This window comes from Microtus ochrogaster, unplaced genomic scaffold, assembly GCF_000317375.1.
Source record: "Microtus ochrogaster isolate Prairie Vole_2 unplaced genomic scaffold, MicOch1.0 UNK57, whole genome shotgun sequence".
Lineage (NCBI taxonomy): Eukaryota > Metazoa > Chordata > Mammalia > Rodentia > Cricetidae > Microtus > Microtus ochrogaster.
The window spans coordinates 130,728-137,355 of record NW_004949155.1 but is presented as its reverse complement, the minus strand read 5'-3'; the positions used below and the strand labels follow the sequence as shown (position 1 = coordinate 137,355).

Below are 6,628 nucleotides of genomic sequence, written 5' to 3'. Positions count from 1 at the left end.
CAACAACGTCTCTGCAGTCTATATCTATAACTGTAACTCCTGGGTCAGGGAGTGCACTAAGTACCACGAGTGACTGCTGACTGGCCTGAAGGGCAGTAAATGGCTTATTTTCATGGGCTGTCCCAGGAAGCTGGCTGAGCACATATAGCATGAGCAGCAGAAACTCCCTGCTGCTACCTTGGCTCTGGAAGAGGACCTAAAGGTATTCCACGATGCTCTCAAGCTAGGTCACAAAGACACCAAAATCTCTATTAATGTTGGTTCTACTGCTGTTCAAGTAACCTTAGCAGAAAGAACAGAAGTATTGGGGCAATCCGTCTTTTTAAATGACATCTACTATGCTTCTGAAATCAAAGAGCTCTGCCTCATGGATGAGAAACAGTTCATCTTAACCAATGCAAACCAAGGCACACCACTTACCTTCAGGCACCAGGAGTGAGAAGCCATAGTCTAGTCTATCATTTATATCAGGGCCCACTGGGAGCTTCTAAAGTCTCATGCCCAATGATAGCCATTTTGGTATTTAGAGCATTAGGTCTTTGGATAAGCCCTGGGACAATCTATACATAAATGGCCAGACTGTCCACATCCCCAGCAAGTATGATCTGGCAAGATTGAATTTTCATATTTGTCAAGTTTGGTGTTGACAAAGGCATTGATGAAAGCCATAAGGCTGGAAATGGGCCTGTTCAATATCACTGGTGGCCAAGACCCACTTATGAATATTTTCATTTCTAACAGGTGCAAAGACATTATGGGTGATAGTGTTGAGCCCCTCCCAGGTTAGCTCTTTAATAAGGATATCTTTAGTAGGAGCCAGATGGGACACTCTTTTTAACAGCATTGTTTTGACTCAGGTCAAAAATTCAGGAAATGGTTCAGCAGTCTGCTGGACAAGATTGTGGAAATAGCCTACATTATCCTGATGTATACAACATTTGAGCGCCTTGAAGGCTAGGTTGGACATTTGTTGGAAATAGGCATGTAGGCCAGTTATGGATTGTGAGACAGGAACAATATATTGACCATGGCCAGTAAGCGTGTTGAGGGTAATATAAGTCCAAATTACAAATTTGTATGGGCTTGGCTCTCTGCAGAGCACCATTGGAGGAAAACTGAGGGGTCAAGGACTGCCTTCAACATGAAGGAACATTGTAACGGGTTTGAAGCTGCATGGCCCATTGTCTGAGTACTTGCTCAAAATAAAGAGAACCAGGGTAGCATTGGTCACCCTTACACACCCCTGCATGGCTCCCAGCCTGCTCCCAGCCCTGCTGCCACTGGGAGGGAACATGGCTGACAAGGACAGCATCACTGTAGTCTCCAGACTCCACAGGGATTGGATGCACCTGGAAGTGTTCAAGCATATCGAAAATGGACTGAACCCGACACTGACCCTCCTCATTCAGGGATAAACACAAGTGCTTGGCCTTGCCCTGGAAGTTGAAAGTGAGGACATATTTACCATGTCTTGTCTCACTCTGATGTACCAGCAAGACACCATGGGAGCCAGTGCCTCCTTCTAGCACTTACTGGGCAGCCTTGAGTTGAGAGAGCATGCCATGGAACCAGGGATCTCCTGAGAGAAACTGATACCCCCTCATTTCTGACTCCCCCTGGAACAGAAATGACCCTGCATCTGCTTCTGGAGTATTCAGGGGAGGGGGGGTTGAGAGGGGATGAACTGTTTCTGTTGGGGGCTCCTCCTCAATGGGGATGTGAGGGGGCAGTTCCAGAGAAAGCAGTTCCATTGAGTGGGAGGCAGCAATGGAGGCAGAAGTAGGGGAGAAGGATGCTGATGGCTGGTCAGAAAGGCCCCCATAAGCCTTCTCTTACAAGCGATCATTAGTATTGCTGGGTCCCAGCAGCAGATCCTGGCTGGACAGACTCTCTGAAGGATTCAAGCAGGGCAACTCCAGGCTGTCTGTATCCTTTGTGAGGAAGGAAGTCCCAGGGGTCAGAGGAAGGGTCATGGATACAGGGGCTGATAGCAGGGCAGGATCTTGGGCTTAGGCACTCCTGGATGTCAGACACCCAGGCCTTCTCATGAAGTGCATCAGTTGTTTCCAGAATGTACTCTGAAGGGCCTTTTACCTTAACTGATGTGGGAATGATTTCTTATTAATAAAGAAACTGCCTGGGCCCATTTCATAGGCCAACCCTTAGGTAGGCGGAGAAAACAGAACAGGATGCTGGGAGAAAGAAGTTGAGTCAGGGAGTCGCCATGGTTCTCCAACTCCAGGCAGATGCAGGCTAAGATCATTCCTGGTAAGCCAGCTTGTGGACTACACAGAATAATAGAAATGGGTTAGATCAATATGTAAGAGCTAGCCAATAAGAAGCTGGAACTATTGGGGCCAGGCAGTGTTTAAAAGAATACAGTTTCTGTGTAATTATTTTGGGCATAAAGCTAGCCATGCAGGCGGCCGGGTGCTGGGGACGCAGCTTCGCCGCTCTTATTTCAACACTTAACCACAGATGTGTTCTCCTGTCAGGCATCTCTAGGGCCGTGGCTTGCTGATATTAGTGATAGTAGACCAGGGAACGCTGAATTGGGGTTGGGTTGCCTTGGGTGGTACAAAAAACTCCAAGCGACTTCCTCCTCCTCCTCCTCCTCCTCCTCCTCCTCCTCCTCCTTTTTCTTCACTTGGGAGCAGTAGGGGATACTTCTGTCACTGATGTTGCCCTCCTCCCCCCTGAGGTTAGCCCAGATGCCCCTCCTCCATGACCCACTCCTGCTGGGTCAGGGGCAGCTTCTTCAGCCCCCCAAAAACTGAGCAGCTCTTCTCTCTGTACCATTCCTGCTCTGTCTTTCAAGGTTTACCCTACATGACCCAGTCTCAGCCTCTCAAAGTAGTGAGTTCATCTCTCCCCAGGGGATGTGCCATCACTAGCCAATCCCCTACCTCCTGTCCCAGCACCACCAGAGGAATTGGAGGTTCTGTTTCCACCTACGACTGGAAGGTCTGATGTGGTCTCCAGAGGCTCAGCTGGGAAGTATCACAATGGCCTCTCGCCACTGCATGATGCCTCATACAGAATCTCTGACTGAATGACCCACTGAATGGAGGAAAAATCATTTCTTGAACTTCAGCTTTGAGGACAATGTAGAAGTGGAAGAGGCTGAGGAAGGAAGGGGGCCAGTTAGGTCCTCAGAAGATAGAGATGGGCCCAGCACAGCCAGGGACCCTCCCACCCTGCAACTGTCAAAGGACAAGTCATGTGGTGGTGTAATCTCCATACTGGGGCTTAGTGGGGCCAAGACAGGTGGGGAGAATGAGCCCGAGACCCTGGAGCACTTCAGCTTCGAAGTGGTGTAGGAATAGCTCAGCAAAATGACCAAAAAGGCGGTTTCTGATCCATGCTCTGCATATTGTGGGTGGGAGGCCAGGTAGAGATGAAAATTGTGGGCAAGATCCAGGGCAGCAGCCCTCACGTGGTACTCACAGAACCCTTGCCAACTTCGGGGAGGGGCTGGTAGCAGCGCTGGTGGAGAAGGGAAGGCCCCATCCTCCAGGTAAGGGGTACTATTCATGATGGGCCCCAGGAGGAGCCTGTGTGGAGGGAGCAACAAAGAAGAAAACAGTCAGAAGACTCGGGGTGAGCAGCAGCAACTGTATCTCGGTCCCCTTGCTCAGCTCCAGGGTCATGCTAGTGGAAGTAGCTGCCATCTGAGGAGAATGTTCCAATCCCGGAAGGGAAAGAAAGGGGATTCAACCATAATCGAACAGCCAAAGCCTTTCTGTGGATTAAGAGATCAGCCACTGTCCTAATGGCTCTTAACAGGTGGTCAAATAACCAGATTAGTTGAGAAGAAAGACTAGGAGAGGAAGCTCAACAGTCCACACTCAGACAAGCAGTTGAAACTCCACTAAAGCAAGAGAGCCTTCAGACAATCCAGGAGAATGGCCCTGGACAAAAGTTGTCAGTTGCTCTCAGGTCAGGAGGGAGTCTGAGCTAGGATAAGGACAGAGGGGAAAAGGAAAGCAGTGTTCCGCAGACCGAGTGTGCTGCTTATAGTGAGGGCCTTTCACAGTTTGTTAGCCCATGGCCATATGCTCACACAGTGTCTCCAAGCCAAAGGGACTGGTCAGAGGGTCCTTTATTGGTTCTACTTCCTGGGTGGTCAGCCCTTATGTACTGGGACGAACTGAGTCACGATGGAGAGTTTCTAACCAGGAAGACAAACGGGGAAGAAAAGATGTGGGGATAGAAAAAAAGTTGCAACCCACCAAGGGATTAGAAAACAAAAATAAGGGTCAACTCACTGAAAAACGGCTGAAGGGGGTGAACTCAAGAAGCTGGCAAGGAGTCGGGATGGATACAGCAGTGGGACAGCAAGCAAGCAAGAAAAATGCCCAAAAAGAGGATAAGGAGGACCCAAAAAGCAAAAGATCCATCCACGTTGGGTGCCAGTTGTAGTTGTTGTGGGTTTGTTACTGCTGCCTGTTGTGCATCTCAATTTCCTGGGGGGGGATGGGGAGGGCAGAGGGTGAAAAAGTGCAGAGGCAATGACACAGACTCCCAGAGATTCCAATATAGAAGCTCATTATTATAAAATGGTCGGAATTTTTTTTTATGGTGTTAGGGAAATTAAGCTGCCGCAGCAACATTTTTGGTTGGTCCTTTGGAAGCTGGCGTGTTGTGATTGGCTAGGAGTGCGTGTCATTAGTTACTGTGCTTTTGGTCCACTGACAGGTTGTTTTGGCCAAAGTTGCTTATTCATTGTGAGTTTGCATGTGCTTGCTTGTGCTTGCACTATTGTCCTGCCTCAGTACAAGATACCCATATCCACTGTGAGCATAGAAGACTGTGGTGGTTCCCATCACAGAGCTGCTACTGATAGTGCATTTACCACCTAGTTTTATGTCAGTGTGACACAAGCTAGAGTCATCTGAAAAGAAAGAAGCTCAACTGAGAAAATGCCTCCAGAAGATCAAGCTGTAAGACATTTTATTTATTTATTTATTTTTTTATAATTTATTTATTTATTAAGGATTTCTGCCTCCTTCCCGCCACCGTCTCCCATTTCCCTCACCCTCCCCCAATCAAGTCCCTCTCCCTCCCCCGATCAAGTCCCTCTCCCTCATCAGCTTGAAGAGCAATCAGGGTTCCCTGACCTGTGGGAAGTCCAAGGACCACCCACCTCCATCCATGTTTAGTAAGTTGAGCATCCAAACTGCCTAGGCTCCCCCAAAGCCAGTATGTGCAGTAGGATCAAAAACCCATTGCCATTGTTCTTGAGTTCTCAGTAGTCCTCATTGTCCGCTATGTTCAGCAAGTCCGGCTTTATGCTTTTTTCAGACCCAGGCCAGCTGGCCTTGGTGAATTCCGGATAAAACATCCTCATGTAAGACATTTTCTTAATTTGTTATTTTATCCCATTTTGAGTGGTGCCATCTCTAAGCTGGTGGTCCTGGGTTCTACAAGAAAGCAGGCTGAGCAATCCAGGGGAAGCAAGCCAGTAAGCAACACCTCTCCATGGCCTCTGCATCAGCTCCTGTCTCTAGAATCCTGCCCTGTTTGCATTCCTGTCCTGACTTCCTTTGATGATGAACTGTGATGTGGAAGTGTAAGTCAAATAAATAAACCACTTCCTCCCCATGTTGCATTTGGTAATCATATTTCATCTCAGCAATGATAAACCTAACTAAGATAGTGCCTACCTTCTATATTTGTTGTTAGTTTCTGGTATCTCAAGTATGCTAATATCACCAGTAATCATTTCCCTTTTTTTCTCCTTTGACACTCACTTTATTGCTTTCCATTGCCTGTTATATCCTGTGGATACACACTCATTAGACATTACTGTTTTTGACTTTGACTTTTTTCCTTTTTATATCAGAAGAATTTAGTAATGACAAGGTAATAGGTAGTTACACTAACTGTACATACAGAGAGTAATAGAAAACCATCACCACAGACATTTCTCAAGACCAAAATACTGTTATTCCTCTATTTCTGAAATCAGTCTTAAAATTTTAAGTCATTGCTTTTCTATGATATCATCATTAGAGAGCAAATCCACATCTGATAGTTCTACAGTTGTAGAAGCATCCTAACTTTCCTGGACACACTATCGATGGCCTGGAATTATCTCTTCAATAAAGTTTCTGGGATGCCCACTTGTTCCACTGTTGGGGAAAAATTAAGATATAAACAAAATAGCAGAGAGGTAGGTGGTGGTACACCCCTTTAATCCCAGCACTCTGGAAGCAGAAACAGGAGGATCTCAGTGAGTTCAAGGCCAGCCTGCTCTACAGAACGAGTTTCAGGATAGCCAAGGCTACACAAAGAATCCCTGTCTCAAAAACCAAACAAAAAGATCATCAAAGAGATAAAAGTTAAGGGATGGACTACAAATAGAGTCCTAATTGAGAAGTTCAGTAAGTCAATTAAAAATGATGAACAACCTCAACTATAGACCAAACTGTTGCCGGAGGTTTTCTGTCCAGTCCCACAGCTATTCATTTCCAAAGAAACACACAGAGGTCTACATTAATTATAAACAGATTGGCCTATTAGCTCAGGCTTCTTAATAACTCTTCTAACTTATATTAGCCCATAAATCTTGTCTGTGTTAGCCATGTGGCTTAGTATCCTTTTTCAGCAAGGCAGTCACATCTTG

At 46.7% G+C, this 6,628-nt stretch overlaps 1 pseudogene; it reads right to left on the bottom strand.

Annotated features, from left to right (window-relative positions):
- Window positions 1-1,832: 1,832 nt before the first annotated feature.
- On the bottom strand, window positions 1,833-3,535 carry LOC101985586 (annotated as a pseudogene).
- Between the last annotated feature and the right edge of the window lie 3,093 nt (window positions 3,536-6,628).